The sequence below is a fragment of the Tupaia chinensis genome, unplaced genomic scaffold (genome assembly GCF_000334495.1).
Source record: "Tupaia chinensis unplaced genomic scaffold, TupChi_1.0 Scaffold000098_3, whole genome shotgun sequence".
Lineage (NCBI taxonomy): Eukaryota > Metazoa > Chordata > Mammalia > Scandentia > Tupaiidae > Tupaia > Tupaia belangeri.
This window is the reverse complement of record NW_006159562.1, coordinates 1,103,149-1,124,902: the sequence shown is the minus strand read 5'-3', so window position 1 is coordinate 1,124,902 and position 21,754 is coordinate 1,103,149. Positions and strand designations below refer to the sequence as shown.

The 21,754-nt window shown below is 43.2% G+C and overlaps 1 long non-coding RNA gene across 1 annotated transcript in view; it reads left to right on the top strand.

The window, feature by feature from the left end:
• LOC114006902 (uncharacterized) overlaps positions 1-20,420 on the top strand; it is a 27,289-nt gene extending 6,869 nt beyond the window's left edge. The window contains exons 2-3 of the long non-coding RNA XR_003548561.1: positions 7,215-7,387; positions 20,334-20,420. This is a non-coding gene — a long non-coding RNA (uncharacterized LOC114006902). The remainder of the gene's footprint in view (positions 1-7,214; positions 7,388-20,333) is intronic.
• Positions 20,421-21,754: the final 1,334 nt, after the last annotated feature.

The following is a 21,754-nucleotide window of genomic DNA, read 5'->3' as shown; positions in this document are numbered from 1 at the left end:
TCCTGCTGATACTATCACACTGGGTTTAGGATTTGGGGATGTGAACATAGGGGAGGGGACATCAACTTTCAGTCCATAACAGACTGCCTCTCTGAAGGATGTGATGTAAACAGAGATCCAAATCACATGGGAAAAGCCTCACCCCTCACCTCCGCTTATATCTGGGAGATGAGCACCTTCGACAGAGAGGCTGCTCAGGAACAGCTCAGGGAAGTCTCCCGGTTTAGGATTTGGGGATGTGAACATAGGGGAGGGGACATCAACTTTCAGTCCATAACAGACTGCCTCTCTGAAGGATGTGATGTAAACAGAGATCCAAATCACATGGGAAAAGCCTCACCCCTCACCTCCGCTTATATCTGGGAGATGAGCACCTTCGACAGAGAGGCTGCTCAGGAACAGCTCAGGGAAGTCTCCCAAGATCAGAACAATCTTGTCATGTGTGTTAGTGGATCATCACATCCTGACTTTTCCCATGACCCAATATTTTCCTATTACTGCTATCCATAGATTTAGTGGCCTAAAATAATACAATTTTATTATATTATTGTTCTGGAGTTCAGATGTCCAAAATGGATATCACTGGGCTAAACTCAACACCTTTCCAATGGGTTCTAGGGGACAGTGGTCTTTTCATTTCCAGCTTCTAAGGTAGCCTGCTTTCCTGGGCTCTCTGTTCTTCCATCTTCATAATCAGCAGTAACCCATCAAGTCTCTCCCAGAAGGAATCACTCTCTTACCCCTCCTCCTTCACTTATATAAACCCTTTTGGTGACATTGGGGTTATGGGATGAATTGTGTTCCCCCTTAAAGATAGGTTGAAGTCCTACCGCAGAGGACCTTAGAATTTTTCCTTATTTGGAAAAATTAAAAAGGAATCAGGTTAAAATGAGGACAGTAGCATGGGCCCTAATCCAATACTAACTGCTGTCCTAATAAGAAAGGGAAATTTGGGCACAGGGACAGACACACAGGGAAAACACATGACAATACATGGGAGAAGGTCATGTGACTGCGGTATAAACAGGGGCCTACCTTAGCCAGGCTGACTCCATCTTGGTAAGTCAAAAACATTTTTATCTCAGTTTAATACTCTATGTTGGAGATTTCTTACAGGAACTCCAAGGAGACAACCCATCAACCAGCCTGGGTGTTGTGTGAGGAAACCCTGTTGAGGGTACCTGCCCCATCTCTTGTGTACACAAGTATGTGCCCTGTCATGAATTAAAAAAAAAAAATAGGGAAGAGGAGGAGGACAAACAGCCAGAAAAGGTACAAAGAAATCAGGAGAGTATGGAGTCACAGAAGACAGGGGGGAATGGAGTTTGATGGAGGCAGACGCTATTCTGGGCAAATGCTACAAAGAATTCACTATGTGCAGATCGTAAGTGACTTCGAAGTTCAAGAGCCAGCCAGTGGCATGGTGGTCAAGGAGTCTGGATCCCACATGGCTGATGGTTGGCTGCATGACTCCAGTCTCAGACTCGGCATCTTGGAAAACATGCTGGGTGTGTGAGAGTGCATGCCCCAAATCCAGAGAGAAGTCATCTCTCAAGGGCAACCTGTTGTTTGGGGGTTTCATTTGTTCAGGAACTTTCCGGGGATGTGTACTTTCTGGGGTTTTCACTCCTACAAGTTGGCTGAGCCATGTTTGTTAAGCCATTCTTTAAAATGAATCACTGGGACCAGCAGTTGGTATAATGGTTATGTCTCTGGACTCCCATATAGTTGACTGCCGTTCAAGTCCTGGACCCAGTGGCTTAAACTCACACTGGGCGCATGTATGTGCGTGCCTAAGATCCCAAGAGGAGAATGGAGGAGAAGGGACTTCGGCGTGGCCATCCTCCCTGGGGGGTGATTTCTCACTTTCTGTCTCTCTCTGTCTTTCTGGTGAATGCACGTGCCCTATAGCAAAAACCTCTCCAAAAATAAATAAATAAATAAATAAAATTAAAAGGAAAAAAAAAAATCACTTGGGGGGCCAGCAGGTGGTGTGGTGGTTAAAGTTGCTGAACTCCCAACATGGCCAGTCATTGTTCTCTCGGACCTGGTGGCTTCTGTTCTCACTCCCCCTCCCCTCTCTGGTCAAATTGGAAAATAATAATAAATAAAGTTAAAATAAAATAATTCTTTTAAAAAATTAATCACTTGGGATATTTTCTTACAGTAGACATGGCCAAAGTTTTCTGGTCATGTATGTATGAGTGTTTAGCATAGACATGGCATGGAGAGTGCCCATGAGCAGTGTCTTAGTGCAAGTCGGGCTGCTGTAACAAATTACCATAGACAGGTGACTTAATAAATAATAGAAATCTATTTCTTACAGTCTTAGAAGCTGGGAGGTCCACAAGAAAGGTGCCAGCAAGTAAGAACACACACTTTGATTCATAGATGGCACCTTCTCCCCGCTTCCTCCTGTGGTGGAAAGGCAGATGGGTTTCCTTGGGTGACTCTGCCCTCATGATCTAACCATTTCCCAAAGGCCCCACCTCTTAATACTATCACATTGGAGATAAGTTAGCAACCTAAGAATTTGGGGAAGGCGGGTACAATCATTCAGGTCATAGCAATGAAATAAAATATGAACTTAAGTAACAAAATACATATCAGGCAAATAAGCCTCTGAACCTAATAAATATCTAATAACACGACATGACTGAACAATACGTGAAAAGTTTAAAGTTCAGTTTCTGTTCATTCTTAGGCTCAAAGTCATTTTCATATGTTCAAGCTGACTGCCTGTGCTGTAATAATTCATTCAAACTTTACACTTCTGTGTCCTCATCATGCTTCTAACTCCATCTTTTCAGTCTATTCTTATGCTCTCGTTCGAGAAAGTCCCAAATCTTGGGGCCAGCAGGTGGCATAGCAGTTACGTCACTGGACCCCCACATGTCTGACCACGGCTCTAGTCCCAGATCCAGTGACTTGAACATTATGCCAGGCACAAGTGCATGTATACCCAAGATCCTAGGAGGAGAATGGAGAAGAAAGGATTGTGGTGTGGCCATCCCTCCTGGGGGGAATTTCTCATTTACCCTTTCACTGTCTTTGTTTCTCTCTCTTTCTCTTTCTCTCTCTCTCCCTGGTGAGCACATGAGCCCTACAGCAAAATCCTCTTAAAAATAAAATTCTCAAGTCTTAGCATAGACTTCCAAGAACATTGATAGTATAGAATCGCATTCAGATAAGTTCAGTAACCTACATCTTAATACATGGAAACAATTTAGGGCCAGCCCCTGGTATGGTGGGTAAGGCAGCTGGATCCCATATGGCCAACTGCATGGTTCTAGTTCCTGACCTGGAGACTTGAAAACCATACCGGATGCATGTGCGTGCATGCCCAAAATCACAAGAAGAGAAGGGAAGAGAAGGGAGGAGAAAGGATTTTGATGTGGCCATCTACCAAGTGCTTTCTCACTTTCCTTCTTAGTCTCTGTCTCTCTCCCCTAGCAAATTTGTAAAAGAGAAACATAACTTAGATGACAGTGCTTGGGTTCAATAATCAACTCGTGTCATTTATTTATCGCTGGTAGATAATTCGTGAAACTCATGTATAGTATGGCATTCTTTTATATTTTTCTTTTGAGAAATTGCGTAAGTCATTCACATTCCCTTTAATCATTTGAAGTAATTACAAATTAAGTGAAACAATCTTTAGGATATACGCACTCTTCAAACAGACACCCATTTATGAACAATGGTTTTGATCAGGGGATGCTTTTCAGACAAGTGAATGTTGCTAGCACCAAAATGTTACCATGAAAGAAAATGCTGACTTATTTTCCTGTATTCCAAATACAGCAAAGATGAAGATGTACTGTGTTCGTGGTGATTACAATGGAAGACTACCAACACATGCATAATTTGGAAACACATTACAGCTGGCGAAATAATTTCCCAAATACATGTCTGGCAGTCCACTTTTCTGAGCATTGCTAAAATGCTTTACGGAGATAGAGCACCATTTTCTTCCTTGATGTTACCTCTCCCTAGAACGACTCACAAGCTAATATTCAACAGTTATGAAAAGTCTAACTCAAGTATAGGAAGCCATGCTTTACATTAGGCTGGGAGTGGGACCACTTCTCTTTTCTCAGCAGAGGAATTTAGGTACTTAGTTTCTATTGTATTTGTGTTCATGAGAGATATGCACGCAGATCCCCTCAATTCAAATGCAATTATGCCCTCCCCACAGTGAGAGTGACTGGGTTTGACGGGCTTCAAAGACGTAAGGCTGCTTTCCTTTTTTTAACCCACAGCAGGTGAATGGGGCTCTTTGCAGAAGACCTTACACTCTGGTGGTTTGTGGAACCTCTCTACCTGATAGTTTCCCAGTCTCGTAAGTGGAAATCTGTCTCTGGAAATGAAGGGGAAAGAGGAGAGGAGACAGTAGCAGATGAGAAGCGATTGGGAGACACAGAGAATAATGGAGGGAAATGCAGCTACAAAGAGAAGAATCATTTAAGGCTATTAGATGACAAATCCACGTTAATGCAGTTATTATACCTGTAGATATAGAAAAATGATCATGTTGACAATGCTTCATCACACAATCCGTGTCAATAAATGAAGAAGGATATATAAAGAGTGAAAGGAGGTTCATACTCTGCATAACCGTATTACAGAAGCACTTGGGAAAATGAGCTAAGCTAAAACACAAAGGCACCGGTAATGAAGGGTGACTGGGCTCCAAAGAGAAGTTTCAAAAGTGAGCATGCTCCTGCGTGTGTGTGAAATAGCACGAACAATATAGGTTTTGCTATTTTAAATCAATGAAATATGTACCTACCTTACGGTATCAGAACAAAAGGAATGTATAATAATTATCGTGTGGGGCCAGCCCTGTAGTCTAGTGGTTAGGGGAGTCGGGTCCCACATGGCTAACCATGGCTCGAGTCCTGGCCCCTGTGGCTTGAAAAACACACCAAGAGCATGTCATGCATGCCCCAAATTCCAACAGGATAAAGAAATGGAGGAGAAGAAACTGTGGCATGACAAGATTCCACTGGAGGTTGCTTTTTGCCTCTTTCTCTCTCTCTCTCTTGCTGTATGTCTCTCTGTCTGGTGAGTGCACATATATTTTGGCAATTAAAAAAATACCCATGTGATGTTGATTTTCAGATAAAAGGTAGCTGCCAGCATTCTTCTCAGGCAGCCCGAGGTTGTTTATAGAGTAATTATCTGCTTCCTGTTCCTGAGAGATAGTATTATCTGCTAGAAAAATTATATATAACTACTATATCTCTTGAGTGTCCTCTGAGGTGGATGTCAACTGGGGTTATAATTCCACCTTAAGAAAGAATAAAGATCTAGGGACCAGCAGTTGGAGTAATGGCTATGTCGTTGTACTCCCATGTAGTAGATCACTGTTCTAGTCCCAAACTCAGTGGCTTAGACTCATGCTGGGCACGTGTGTGTGCGTGCCCAAGATCCCGAGAGGGCACTGGAGGAGAAGGGATTGAGGCGTGGCCATCCCCCCAGGGGGTGATTTCTCACTTCTGTCTCTCTGTCTTTCTCTGTCTTTCTGGCAAGCGCATGCACCCTATAGCAAAAATCTCTCAAACAAAACAAAACAAAAATGAAAACAAAGAAAAAAAAAAAAAAGAAAGAATAAGATGTAGAAGAAAACTTTCAGAGCCTTACATCTCTGATTTAGAGACCTGTACACAGCAGGCTAGGTTCATGCAGTTCCCAAAGGCCGCACATTTCAAAAGAATAGACGGGGCTGACGGATCTAAGGGCTGTGTCATTAGAGTGGGTGGTGGAGATCCCTGGCAGTCTCCCATTGTCCACTCTCGCCTATTTCCTTTGTGTTAAAACCCCTGATTCTAGCTGGACATGTAGCTATTAAATAAAGATGAGAGCTTCCTTTGAAGACAGTGACTAGGTATGCATCTAAGTTCCAGCAACAGAAACCTGACAGCGCCTGGTTTCTGGGGAGTTCCTTACAGGAAGGGCACAGGCACCTCGTGATTCCTTGCTTCTTGCTGGCTGGGATGCAGATGAAAAGGCTGGATTGTCTGCAGCCATCTGCCAAGACTGGCAGCCCAGCAAGATGAGAGCAGACCACCCACTGCCAGATTATGAGCACAGTTGGCCCTCTGTGTCCTCGGGTTCCACATCTGCAAACTTAACCAGGCTTGGATGAAAAACGATCCCTCCTTGCTGACATGTACCATGTAGTTGGGCCTCTGATGGTTGTATCTGTACCGAACATGGACGGCCTTTCTTTTCTTGCCATTGTTCCCTAAACAATACGATATAACAACTATTTACATAGCCTTCGTATTGTATTAATACTGGGTTGCCGGGAAAGTCATGACACATTTTTGCATAGAAGAATACATCATGACTTCCCCACAATATATGTAAGTAATTAGAAGTGACTAATATTACAAGTAATCTAGCAAGGACTTAAAGTACACAGGAAGACGTATGTAAGGTATATGCAAATACCATGCCATTTATATTAGGGACTTAAACGTCTGGAGATTTTGGTATTGGGGAGTAGGGTTAGGAGTAACCAACCTCCCAAGGATATGAGAACAACTGTATATAAGAGAAATAAACCTCTGGGACCAGCAGTTGGCATAATGGCTATGTCGCTGGACTCCCACATAGTTGACCATGGTATAAGTCCTGGACCCAGTGGCTTAAATTCATGCCAGGCACGTGTGCATGCGTGCCCAAGATCCTGAGAGGAGAGTGGAGGAGACGGGATTGCGGTGTGGCCATCTCCCCTGGGGAGTGACTTCTCGCTGTCTCTCTATCTCTCTGTCTCTGTCTTTCTGTTGAGTGCATGCACCCTATAACAAAAACCTCTCAAAAAAAAGAGAGAGAGAAACAAATTTCTATCTTATTTTTCACTATTTTTGTGAGTTGTCTATTACAAACTTAATCTTTTTTTTTTTTTAAGAATTTTTAAAAGTTTGACTTTATCTATTTATTTTAATTTGGTCAGAGAAGGACAGAGAGAGGTAGACAGAGGGAAAGTAAGAAAGTGAGAAAGCAAGTTGCCAGGTCCAGGACTTGAACTGTGGTTGGCCATGTAGGAGTCCAGCACCCTTAACCATCACACCCCCTGCTGGCCCCCCAACAAGCCTAATCTTAAATAATGTGTTATACATTTCCAAAAAGACCTAAAGAGTGCTAAAATAAAGTGAATTTCTAACTGTGACTAATGCCTACTTGATTGTTTTTAATTCCTACAGTCTCTTAAACCCGTGTACAGTAGAAGTAAATCGTTGATGATAGAGGATTAAATAGAAAATGAAGGCTAGAAGACTGCTGTTGTAAATACTCATCTTGGTAAATCAAATTCGTGCATCTTTGGATGAGAGAAAAAGCAGAAGCTACATTTGAAGCCACCTCGGAGTCATACCAGGTCTGTCATCTATACGTGGTGTTTTCAAGTACTCTGGGTCTCCTAGCATTGATTGTCTGGCTGGCTCCTGACCACAGAATGACTCTGGATACTAGGATTGAAATTCTGTAACAATTAGGTAGAAACAGTTGCCACTGCCATTCTCCAAGAGAAGAACCACTTTACTCCTCTCCTTCTGCAGGGACTGTTCCAGTCATCAGTCCCTCTACCAAAGGGACTTGAGCCACTGGCCCAGTGGTATTTCCCAATCTGTAAACTTTTTTTAAAAAATACACTATTTTATTTGCCAGAGGGTGTGAGTGCCCCCAGAGAGAGGAAGGAAGAAGGAGAAACCAACCCTCCCTCCAAAGGACATAGTTGCAGCCTAATCCCTTCTCCAATTCTCCATCTTGCTGGGATTTGAACATGCACACACACACCCAGCGTTTTTTAAGCTGCTGGGGATGGATAATCAGCCATGTCGGATCTGGTTCCGTTAACCACCAGACCAAGGGCTGGCCCCGAATTTGTACATCTTATCAAAGAGGAACTTTTAAATCCACATCTCCTAATTACTAGCCTGATGATCTTTGTCCTGTACCAGGGTGGGCAAACTAAAGGCCTCAAGGCCAATCCTCTTTTTATAAATAAAGTTTGACTGAAATGTGACCACAGCCATGCCCGTTGTTTAGTATTGTCTATGGCTGTTTTCACTACAATAGGAGAGCATTTGCAACAAGAGCTTATCATCTGACAAAACCAAAATATGTATTATCTGACCCATTATAGGGGTTTGCTTTTGTAGAAAAGTTTCCTGCTCCCTCCTTCCATGTAATAGACCATGCAGGTGAGAAACAGCTCTGACACTGCATTCTGTCCAGTCCTCCCTACCTCAGGATAACTCCCCGGATCTGCCTACTCGAGGGTGCGGCTTGCATGCTTTTTGCTCAGGTATTGCAGAACTTTATGATTAAATCCCACAGCTGGTATTTTCCTGCACCAACCCCAAACAAGCAGCACTTTCTTGAAAATTCAACATAAAGCTCTAAAAGGTGCCAAAGAAATAAATAAATGGATATAGAAAGTCTATATATTAATATATATATATAATTTTATTTACCTTATGTATATAGTTATATGTGTGTAGGTTACATGCAAATACTAGCTATTTCTCTAAAGGATTTCTTGGGGAGCAGGAGTCAGGGAAATCAATCCCCCAGGATATTAAGAACTGCATATAACAGAGAAACCAACTTCTTTCTGGTTTATCACTATTATTTTGAGTGTTTTATTTTCTACATATAGATTATTCATCTAGAATCTCAATGGAACTGAGCACCTACATCTAGGAAGTGAAGTCCTTAGATAGGCAGAGAATGGCCTGACATCGTTTTTGTTCCTTTCCAGAATATAGGAAAAAATGCATGTAGTGAAATCAACAAAAAGCAAGGGCATAACCATAGAAGACAGATTTGGCAGACAGATACACAGAGCTAAGAGAAATAAGTAAAGTTGGAGAATGAGGACAATTTAAAATAATAGAGAGGGAAAACAATGAGAAAGGGTCTAGTGAGGTGGGCAGAAATGGGGTAAAGTGAAGCATTAGGGCTAGTGAACTAGAAAGACTAGTTCCTGATCTAGTCATTCATTTCGGGGTGAAAGTTATTCACATGCTTCTATGAATTCTGAACACAATCCACTGGTTGGAAAACCAGTTCTAGGCCAGTTGTGGTGGTAGGATGGTAACACAGTGCTCTGCGAGGCTGAAGCCATGGAGGAAGGTTCCAGGTTCACATCCTGAGATTCCCTTGTACGTGCCTGGTGTGCACACAGGTGCCCCTGATTCAGGCTGGCTGAGTCTGGGGTAGATCACAGTGTGGAAACCCTGTTGCGGGTGTCCCTCTCTCCCTCTTTTCTCTCTCTCTTTCTAATGGAAAACTTTTAAAAAAAAAAAACAATCCTATTTTGGGGACCAGCAGGTGGCATGGTGGTTAAGATGCTGGACACTCCCTCATGACTGACCATGGTTTGGGTCCTGGACCTGGTGGCTTGCTTTCTCACATTCTCTTTCTCTCTGTGTCTCTCTCTGGTCAAATTAAAATAAATAAATAAGTAAATGAGAAGAATTAAAAATCAACAATTATTTTTAAAAAATCAATCCTATTTTAATTTGCCACCATTTCTCTACAATTCTAGAAATCTAAAACTGAAAGTGAACTTCAATATTAACAGGATTCTAGTCCAACATGCCTATTTTGCCAACAAGAGCCAATAGGGCCTTTCCCCAAATTAAGCTTTTGGTGTGGCGGTTAAGGCAACTGGATCCCACCTGGTCAACAGCATGGTTCATATCCCAGACCTACAACTTGAAAAACACACAGGGCACGTGTGCGCATGCCCAAACTCTCAACAGAAAGGAGAAATGGAAGAAAGATGGAGGCGTGGCCATGCCACAGGGCAGTGGGGGGCGTTTTCTCCCTTTCCAATTCTCTGTGTCTCTCTCCAAAGGGTGCACATGCCCTCTGGCAAATCATAAAAAAAAAAAGAAAGGGAAGGAAAGGAGGAATGAATAAAGAGAAAGAAAGAAGAAAGAAAAATGAAAAAAAAAATTATACACCACATAGTAACATTGCTGGGACAAGTGAGCCCAGTTCCTGACCCGTGTTCTCTCTCCCGTGTTCACAACACTCGGTCATGCTCACCCCGAAAATGTGTTTTGTTGGTGAAGATGATTACAGGCAGAACTCAGTTTTAGCAAAGAAAATGTAGAACTTCACAGATTGAGAGTTGTCTTCTCAATTGGGAGATTAACGTTTAGGAATTCATTTAGAAGTTAAACTGGACTCTCGAGCATGCATGTGCTAGCTGCAAATGGAGTGGAATGCAGCGCTTTGATAACTTAAATATATCTACAGGCTCAGGTTAGAAAAGAGGTTCCAGCTGGCAGCATAAGGTGGCTGAGTTTTTTACGTGACCAGCATCACGGTTTAAGTCCTGAACCGGCAGCTTGAAGAACATGCTAGGTGCATTTGTGCACATGCCTGAAATCCCAAGAGGAAAATGGAGAAAAAACTATGGCATGGCCAACTCTTTAGGGGATGCTTTCTCACTTTCCCTCTCTCTCTGTATCTGGCAAGTACATGTGCCATATAGCACATGTTTTTCTTTTTTCTTTTCTTTTCTTTTCTTTTCTTTTCTTTTCTTTTCTTTTCTTTTCTTTTCTTTTCTTTTCTTTTCTTTTCTTTTCTTTTCTTTTCTTTTCTTTTCTTTTCTTTTCTTTTCTTTTCTTTTCTTTTCTTTTCTTTTCTTTTCTTTTCTTTTCTTTTCTTTTCTTTTCTTTTCTTTTCTTTTCTTTTCTTTTCTTTTCTTTTCTTTTCTCTTTTCTTTTCTTTTTTTCCTTTCCTTTCCTTTCCTTTCCTTTCCTTTCCTTTCCTTTCCTTTCCTTTCCTTTCCTTTCCTTTCCTTTCCTTTCCTTTCCGCGCCTGGCGTGAGTTTAAGCCACCGGGTCCAGGACTCGAACCGCAGTTGACTACGTGGGAGTCCAGTGACATAACCATTATGCTAACTGCTAGTCCCTGTTTTTTTTTTTTAAAAGGAGGAAAACATGAATACTTTTCTCCTTAAGTGATAAACAACAGCAATAACATTTTTCTTTTTTTCTTTTAGGTTTCTGCCATAGGGAGTCTGTGCTTGCAGGAGAGAGACAGACAGTGAGAGGGAAAAATGAGAAATCACACCTCAGGGGTATGGCCATACTGCAATCCCTTCTCTTCTACTCTTCTCCTGGGATTTTGGACATGCACATACATGTAGTCAGCATGATTTTTAAGCCTTGAACTATGGTCGTTCACATAGGAGTTCAGCACCTTAACCACCATGCCACTTGCTGGCCCCAGTAACAACAGTTTTGAGGGTTTTAACTCGAAACCTTTGTGATATATTTCTCAAGTTGTCTCTCTGTGATATATTTCTCATGGGCCATCTTCCTTTTTTCATACACTTCCAGTACTTAAAATTTCTCATTCCTTATTCTGGCCTGTCTTTGACCTTCATTTTTTTTTTGGGGGGGGAGGGGTTTGCCATAGGCCATGTGCACTCGCCAGAAGAGAGAGACAGAGGGATAGAAAGCTAGAAATCACCCTCCCAGGGGGGATGGCCATGCCGCAATCCCTTCTCCTCCATTCTCCTCTATGGATCTTGGGCACGCATGCACATGCGCCTGGCGTGAGTTTAAGCCACTAGGTCCGGACCCGAACTGTGGTCGACTACATGGAAGTCCAGTGACATAGCCATTACGCCAACTGCTGGTCCCTCTTTGACCTTCTTAAGTGTCTGAGCTTTTGTTTCACTTAAAGCAGCCTCAACCATGGGAGTTCTGTAGTCTCTTACGGAACACTAGAGACTATGGACTCTATTTGGAATAAAGAGGTGAGCCATACTACCAGGTAGCCAGGAATATTAATTAGGCCACGGTCATACTTACATTTTAGTGCCATTTTAGTGCTTCCTTGTGGTTGCAAAAGTGCACCTTTTTACAAGTTCACTTCTTCATCTTCACCTGAGTGGCAGATAATGCTTTTTGTGTCTCTTCTTCGGCTGGGTATCAGCTGCAATGTCCCAAAAGCTTTCAAAGGGAGACGAATGGACCTAATCCACAAACAGTGACAGATGCCAGAGTAAGGACAAGGGGCTCTGCTTATTGCCTATTAGTCTTCGATAAATGATAGCAGTGTTAAACAACAAACACGGAGCTCTGAGAATATCATTACTTACAAAATAAATGTTTCTGCAATATATTGGTTTTCGGTTGCCAAATCCCCCAAGGGCTCCAGAACTGGATTTGTCTTTTGTTGTCTTGTGAACACACACCTCTTTTTTAGAAAGAAAGCTGTTTCTGGTTCTCAGCGTTGGTGGACTTTGAGAAGTCTGGGATCTTCTCAAAGAATAAGATCTTAAGTTCTACCAGAGTTGTATCATGTGCCACTGGGCTAACTTGAAGAAGAGCTGGGAATATCCAACAAATGTCTTGATCTCTTCACAATGTGGGTCCATGTACTTGAACTGCATGTTACAGGAAACATACATAACCCACCAGCTGTCTAACCCAAGACAGCAAATAATAAACCCCGAGACCTTATAAAATAACTAGCCTCCAAATGAGATAAATTTGTGTTCGTACTGCTCTCTAAAAGAACATAGGAAAAAGCAATGAGAAAGTCTGTTCCACTCCCCTCACCTGCCTGTGTGCTACCATGTTGCAAATGATAACCCTGCTGGGTGCTACCATGTTGCAAATAATAAGCCTGCCCAGTGCTACCATGTTGCAAATGATAAGCCTGCCCAGTGCTACCATGTTGCAAATGATAATGTTGCCCAGTGCTACCATGTTGCAAATGATAAGCCTGCCCAGTGCTACCATGTTGCAAATGATAATGTTGCCCAGTGCTACCAATGTTGCAAATGATAAGCCTGCCCAGTGCTACCATGTTGCAAATGATAACCCTGCCCAGTGCTACCATGTTGCAAATGATAACCCTGCCCAGTGCTACCATGTTGCAAGTGATAACCCTGCCCAGTGCTACCATGTTGCAAATGATAACCCTGCCCACTGTGCTATCATGTTGCCAACATCCGATGTCAATCATACATCATAGTATCAGTCCCACTTGTTGAATTTTCTAAAACCAAACACTAAAAGCATTAGAGACAGAAAGAATAAACATGCTTTAAATGATTCCATTTTCATGCTATGTGACTTTCTCATGATCATTTTAGTCATCTACCTAAAGATTTGTTGTGGAGATTAAGTGGTGATAACCGGGGAATGCACTTCGGAAACCAATTTGAAATGCTTTACTTTAAAACACTTAAGAATGCAGGAGAGAGTGAAAACTTGAAGGTTTCTAATGCCACGTGAACCCATTTGAATAAATTATCTAATCACAGATACAGGTCTGATTATTAATTGATGGAATAGTCAAGGAGTTGGGTTAATATCCAGTTCTCAAAATTCACAAGGAGACATGCTCTTGTTATTTTTAAGAATTGAAAAAAAAAATTCTCACACTATCTCTTCGAGGGGCAAGTGACCCTTCTAATCCTTGGTGAAATGTGTCTTGGTCAGTAATACCTACTCAATAAGGTGGTCATAAAAGTTAAAAACAGTGGAAGCACCTAGCGGTAGAGTTAACCATCAATACATGGTCATTCTTTCCCCCTTGTTTTGTCCTTATTTTTAGAGAGAAGAAAAGTAAACAGTGATTCTAGACATCAATATTTGTGGAATGGATTTAGGAGCAGAGTAAGATAAAAGTCTTGAGCTTTGGTTTTGTTTTTGCTTTGATTTTTAAAATTTTTGCCAGAAGGCACATGCATGAAACAGAGGGAAACAGAAAGGGAGAGGGAGAGAGCACCCCCAATGGGACATGTTCATGCCGCAATCCCTCCTCCATTTCCCTCTGTTTGGGATGTTTGGCATGCATGCACATGTGTCTAGCATGTTTTTCAAGCTGCCAGGTCCAGGATTTGAAACATGTCGTAGGCCATGTGGGATCCAGCTGCCTGAACCACCACAGCACAACTAGTTTAAAAGTCTCAACTGTTTTTACTTTTAGAGGTTTTCGCTGTAGGGCACGTGTGCTCACCAGAAAGACAAGAGAGACAGAGAGACAGAAAGCAAGAAATCACCCCCCAGGGGGATGGCCACAGTGCAATCCCTTCTTCTCCACTCTCCTCTCTGAATCTTGGGCACGCACACACGTGGGCCCGGCATGAGTTTAAGCCACTGGGTCCAGGACTCGAACTGCTGTCAACTACCTGGGAGTCCAGCGACATAGCCATTACGCCAGCTGCTGGTCCCCTGAATTGTTTTAACTATAAACATAAGACATGGAAAAGCCTTTCTAGAATCCTTGCAAGAGGCCAATGCTAATTATTCAAATTCTAAATCATAAAAAGTGGAAGCACCAAAATGTTAACAACTTCTCTGAAGTTACTTAAGGATAGGTCCAAAACGAATGTCAAGATCTCCAAATGTGGAGTTCAAAATTCTAAAAAAATGGCGCCAGGTGGTGGTGCAGCGGGAATGCAAATGGACCCACATGGGAAAGGTCCTGGGTTCACAGCCTGAGACCTCCGTGAGCATGCCATGTGTGCTGTGATCCAGGAGGGCTGAGACTACACGTGGACTGAGGTGTGAAGTCCTGATGGGGCTCTCTCTCTCTCTCTCAGAAGACATAAATAAACTTTAAAGATAAATTTTTGCTACTTTAAAAAAATTATTTTTAATTGCTAGAGAGTATGCACACTCATCAGGAAGACAAGGGGGCAGGGAGAGAAAGTCCCTCCAATGAGGCCTGGTCACCTTGCAATACCTTCTTCTCCACTGCTTTGTTCTGTGGGGACTTGCACATGGGCCCGGCATGTTTTTTAAGCCACCAGGGCTGGGATTCAAACCAGGTCTTTGACCATGTGGGATCTAGTTCCCTTAACTACGCTACAGGACTAGCCCCAATAATTTTTATTTATTGGGACCAGCAGCTGGCGTAATGACTATGTCGCTGGTGGCTTAAACTCATGCCGGGCGCGTGTACATGTGTGCCCAAGATCCCAAGAGGAGAATGGAGGAGAAGGGATTGCAGTATGGCTATTCCCCCTTGGGGGTGATTTCTCACTTTCTATCTCTCTCTGTCTTTCTGGTGAGCGTACGCGCCCTATAGCAAAAACCTCTCAAAATAATAATAATAATATTTATTTATTTATTTTAGGTTTTTGTCATAGGGCATATGTGCTTGCAGAGAGAGGCAGAGAAAGTCAGAGAGTGAGAAAGTGAGACATCACCTCCTAGAGCGATGGCCATACCTTAATCCCTTCTCCTTCATTCTACTAGATTTTGGACATGCACATACACATCCTAGGCATGATTTTCAAGCTACCAGGTCCAGGACTCGAACCGTGGCTGGACACTTGGAAGTTCAGCACCTTAACTGCCATGCCTCCCTTCTGGCTTCCCATTAAATATTTAAAAGAAAAGACATACATTATTTTTGAGTTATTACTTGGTGTATTTGTATACGTGTCAGCAATCAGTAATGAATTCACTCATGATTTTCAGGTTGCATTGTCTTCTGTGCATTTTTTAATGGGCACTCCATTGTGCCTTCCTGGGAGGAAAGAATTACGGAACCCAAGGAGAACTCCATGATGGAGAGGAAAGATTGAGGCTAAAGGGAGTGAGTGCACCTGCAGCAACCGTGACTTGTTTGAGAAGCTTTGTTTCAGAGATTGGCACCATCTGTGCCTCTTACTGACATTCCTATTTATTTTCCACTGTCTTTTTTTTTTTTTTTTGAGAGAGAGAGATTTTTTGCTATAGGGTATGTGTGCTCATCAGCGAGAAAGAGGCACAAAAAGTGACAAAATACACACACACACACAGATGGTCACACCACAATCCCTTCTCCATTCTCCTCTCAGGATTTTGGGCATGCATACACACATGCTCAGTGTGAGTTTTAAGCTGCCGGGCCCTGGACTTGAACCATGGTCAACTATGCGGGAGTCCAGCAATGTAACTATGATGTCCTCTGCAGGTCCCACACTGCTGAGTCTCTGTGGCTTTATTCCATGCAACTTTAAAACCTGGTGCCACGTGCATAATTGCCTGGGGTGTCTCCGGGGCTCCCCAGTGCTCATTTTCATCCCAGTTCTCCGGATTGCAATAATTGCTCCTCTGTCAACTCACACAGGTTCGCCACTACCAGGTCATCCCCTCTCTGCTCTCCGGGTGCTGAATTAGCATGTGACCTGACCTCCAGTTCAGGACCATGTGTTGCTTGATGGGATAGAAAACACATAGCACCCCATGAGCGTCTTAGAACATCCCCAAGGGTCAGTCTACGGCACAGTGGTTACATCACTGGACTCCAACATAGCTGGCCACGGTTTGAGTCCCAGATCTGGTGGCTTGAATCTCACAGCAAGCGTGTGTGCCCAAGTACCAAAATCCCAGGAGGAGAATGTAGAAGGGGTTGTGGCGTGGCCATCCCCCCAGGGGATGTCAGTCTGTCTCTGTCTCTCTTTTTCTCTAGGGAATACACGCACCCTAAGGCAAAAAGCTCTACAAAAAGAATCAGAAATAAAGAATCCTCTGCAGTATACATTCACTGTGTAACATTCAGTGTAACATTCAGTGTTTGCACGTGCAAAGCTCCAAACATGTTACAGGTCTAATGCTTCATTCCCGGGCCATGGCCTAAAGGCTGAGAGTCTGCTCCCATCTCCAGAGAGAGACGGAGAGACAGAAAGCGAGAAATCAGCCCCAGGGGGGATGGCCACACCACAATCCCTTCTCCTCCAGCTGAAGATTTGCCAAGGAGCCGCTTGGATCTTGCTTCACACTAACCCCCATTAGATGGCTTTGATGTACTCCGAGAGACTACAGTCACAGGGCAGGTGTGGACCCTGCTGCAGCTCAGGAGCCGCACGACGGCTCTACTCTCAGCTCTCTCGAGATAGACTGAAATGTCCTTGGAGGCCCTAAGGCCAATCCACAAGTTCAGATTTTGCTGGCTCACAAAGGGCCAGCAGCAAGCCATAGCCTTTTGATGCCTGTAAAAAGCAGAGCAGGAGGGTGGATGGACGCGCGTGCAGCGATCCAGGCTAACATTTAGCCTTATTTGTGGTAAGAACCCACAGAGGCCATCAGCCTGCTTCTACCCAGCAAAGTGCACTTCAATTTCGAGCTGATGCGTTTACTTCCCAGGGTTGAAATTGTTGTCAGCAATTTTAACTAGACGTTGCAGACACTGGCCTTTTAGAATACTTCTTATTTACAAAGGTGCATTTTATAAGAACATCCTAAAGTGCTGCATGAAAATCATTTCATTTATCCTTATGACATCTCTGTAGAGCAGAGTCATCCACATTGCGCTCCTCCATCATCCCAGACCTGATGTTCACGCAAAAGCATGCAAAGGCCCACATGGATTCTAGAGGGCTGGCACAGGGGACCAGCAGATGGCGCAATGGCTATGACACTCGACTTCCATGTAGTTGACCATAGTTTGAATCCTGGACCCAGTGGCTTAAAACTCACACCAGGTGCGTGTACATGTGTTCCCAAGATCCTGAGAGGAGAATGGAGGAGAAGGGATTGTGGTGTGGCCATCCCCCCTGGGGCTGATTTCTCGCTTTCTGTCTCTCTGTCTCTCTCTGTCTTTCTGGCGAGCACATTTGCCCTATAGTAAAAACCTCTCCAAAAAAAAAAAAGGCTTCTAGAGGGCTGGATCAGAACTCACACTGGGCCCAAGAAGAGGCCTACTGGTGTTCAGGCTCTGCCAAAAGTTGGGGTCAATACATTTATCACACCAAAAGAACAATACTTTCTTTTTCTTTTTTTTTTGGAGAGATTTTTGCTATAGGGCGCGTGCGCTCCCCAGACAGACAGAGACATAGAGACAGAAAGCGAGAAATCACCCCCCAGGGGGGATGGTCACGCCGCAATCTCTTCTCCTCCATTCTCCTCTCGGGATCTTGGGCACGCACGCACACGCGCCCGGTGTGAGTTTTAAGCCACCGGGTCCGGTACGTGAACCGCGGTCGACTACGTGGGAATCCAGCGACATAGTCATTACGCTAACTGCTGGTTCCCAAGAACAATACTTTCTTGAGGGCAGAGAAATGGGGCATGGGAAGAGAAGGCTCCTGAATGAGCCCATTGTGTTAAAGACCCTTCTTCTCTCTCCTGTTCTCCAGTAGCCAGTTGTTACTATCACAAAGAAAGGGAGTGAGGGGGAGGCATGGGTCAAACTGATATGTGAACCCATGAAATACTGATCCTGTTATTAGGTTGGTGCAAAAGCAATTGTAGTTTCAAACCACAAATTTTAAATTATTGTAACTAAACCCAAACACATCTTTATTAACGGAAATCGAAAACTTTACAATCAATACATTTTTGACAATGAGAATTAAGTTTTATTCCTGTAGTATAAAAAAAAATATGTGCTTTGGGGTTCTACAAATTCTTGGAAAGCATCTTCTGAATCCTGCTGGTTGCAGAAGCATTTTCCCCACAGACCGTTGTTGAGATGCTGAAAAAGTGGTAGTCGATTGGAGAGAGGTTACGTGAAAATGGTGGATGAGGCGAAACTTTGTAGCCCAATTCCTTCAACTTTCGAAGCATTGCTTGTGTGCTGTGTGGTCGAGTATTATGGTGAAGAAGAATTGGGCCTTTTCTGTTGACCAATGCCAGCTAGCTGTGGGCATTGCAATTTTCAGTGTATCTTACCGATTTGCTGAGCATAGTTCTCAGATGTAATGGTTTCACCAAGATCCAGAAAGCTATAGTGGATCAGACTTCACCAAACAGTGACCATGGCCTTTTATAGGCCCAAATCTGGCATTGAGAAGTGCTTTAGGGCTTCTTCTCCATCCAACCTCTCATCTGGTTGTTGCCAGTTGTTGTATACAATCCTCTTTGTGTAGCACATTAAAGTCTGATCAGGAAATGGTTCATTGCTGTGTAGAAGAGGACACTTTGAAATGATGATTTTTTTGAGAGAGAGATTTTTGCTATAGAGAGTATGCACTTGTCAGAAAGACAGAAAGCATAAAATCATCCCCCAGGGGAGAGGACCATGTTGCAATCCCTTCTCCTCCATTGTCCTCTTGGAATTTTTGGCATGCAGGCACTCATGCAGAGAGTGAATTTCAAGCTGCTGGGTCCAAGACTTGAACCATCGTCAGCCATGTGGGAGTCCAGTTACATCACCACAAATATCCAATGGTAGATTTCAACAATGTAAAACTGCAATTACTTTTGCACCAGCCTAATATTTGCTTTTGAAATGCTCACCTGTGTTCTAGACCAGAAACCCACCGATTTTTATTTTATAGCACTTTCAAGGCATTAGGATAATCTATTAAACACATTATGAAAATCTTTATTTCCTAGGGTTAAATTGGGTTAATTTGACTATTCAGCAAATCTTTTTATAACTGTATAATTGGCTATAAGAGTTGGGGAGGGGTAGGGATGATAGAAATGTGTGTTACCGAGCAAAGTAAGGAAATGAGCACTTTTTTTTTTTTTTTGGAGAGTTTTTTGCCATAGGGTATGTGCGCTCACCAGACAGAGAGACAGAAAGCGAGAAATCACCCCCAGGGGGATGGCCACACCACAATCCCTTCTCCTTCATTCTCCTCTTGGGATCTTGGGCACACACACGCACGTACCCTGCATGAATTTAAGCCACCGGGTCCTGGTCGCAAACTGTGGTCGACTACATGGGAATCCAGTGACATAGCCATTACACTAACTGCTGGCCCCAGGAAATGAGTATTTATCAAGAATTTACTGTGTACCAGGAGCTCTTCTGGACAATCTTATCTATATGATCTAATCTTGCATTTTGGGAATTCTGATTTCCATGCTTCTTTTCATTTTCTTTTTTTCTTTTCACTTTGCCAGAGGGTGTGTGTGTTTGTGAGAGAGACAGAGAGAAAGTGAGAAATACCTCCCATGGGGAATGGTAACGCCGCAGTCCCTTTGCCTCCATTTCTCTCTCCTTCCGGGATTTTGAGCACACACATGCATCCGGTGTGTTTTTCAAGCTGCCAAGTCCAGGACTCCAACCATGTGGTCGGGCATGTGGGATTCAGTTGCCTAAACCACCACACCACCAGCTGCAGCTCATACTTCTCTTCAAGAAACCCAATTTCAGAAAGAATAAACAACTTACTGAAGGTTTCCACAGTGAGTAGGATGTACTGCAGAGTATGGATTGGACCCAGAGCTTTTGGATTCCTAAACACCAGTTAAGCATCGCTTCGGTATTGCTCCCACAGGCTAATGTGAAGTTACTCAGGAATACAGCAGACGTACTCTTACCAAGTCAATTGTTCCCGGTCCAGATTATGCCTTCTGTACTTATTATTTGGATTTTGTTATTTCATTGTTTCCCAGACTAATGAAATATGATTACAGAAGAAGATAGCTTATGGAGACCAGCAGGTGGCATGGTGGTTAAGGTGCTGGACACTCCCATATGGCTGACCACGGTTCAAGTCCCGGACCTGGTGACTTGCTTTCTCACTTTCTCTCTCTCTCTGTTTCTCTGTGTCTCTCTGGTCAAATTAAAATAAATGAATGAATAAATACAATTATTTTTTAAAAAGAAAGAAGCTTATTATTTCTTTGAAGGCTAACTAGAATGCTTTAGAAATACTGCTTTAAAATTGCTTTTATATAAATATATGGGTGATACACTTACAAAATATTGGGTGAAGTCACAAAAGTCTAGGATTCTATTTGAATCATGATAGCATGCCCTATAGTGCTTTGATTCTCTAAGAACTCTATCAGCTGACCAATTACATATATTTTCATCAATATGAAGGGAATGCATACAAGAAGCTAATTCTTACTGTGAAGAAGGAGAAGAATTGAAGATGATGCGAAGAGAAAATATCCAAGGATGGGTTCTCAAACAGAATGGAAATGAATATAAAAATCGAATAAACAATAAACTGATCAATTAATGGCTAGATCCTAATGTTAAAATAGAAGATACGCTGTGTAAAATCATGTGTTTTATGCTGTTGCTTTTGTTTACCTTTATTTCTTTTTTTGGGGGGGTGGTGGTGAGGGAGGGTTGCCGTAAGGCACATTGCTCTCTGGAGAGAGGAGACAGAGAAAGAAAAGTGAGAAGTCACCCCCCACCAGGGGCAGGGGCGGCCATGCTGCAACCCCCTTCTCCAGTCTCCTCACCAGATTTTGGGCATGCACACACATGTGCTTGGAGTGATTTTCAAGCCACCAGATCTAGGGCTCAAACCGCAGTCAGCCATGTGGGAGTCCAGTGCCTTAACCACACAGTACCTCCTGACCCCTGTTTACTTTCATTTCCCAATGAAAGCTTTATTTTTAAGAAATGCCAACCTTCTTCACTACACACTTTCAATAAGAACACTGCATTCGCTGCCAACTAAAGTCCCAAGCCAAGGAGTCATCTACGGCTCGTCTTCCTGCCCATCCCGAGTCCCTTGATGTGCATCTCACAGTTTAGTATCTGTTCCTTTGTCTTAGTCGGAGGGAATTGAACACGAGGGCAAGGACTTACCAAGTACATATTAAAGCCAAAGCTGGGGCGAGCAGAGGGCATAATGATTACGTTGCTGGACTCCTACGTAGTCAACCATGGTTCGAGTCCCAGACCTGGCAGCTTAAAACTCACACTGGGCACATGTGCATATGTGCCCAATATCCCAAGAGGAGAATGGAAGAAAAGGTACTGTGGAGTGGCCATCCTCCCGAGGGGCAATTTCTTGCTTTCTGTCTCTGTTTCTCCAGCAAGCACACGTGCCCTATAGCAAAAATCTCTCTTA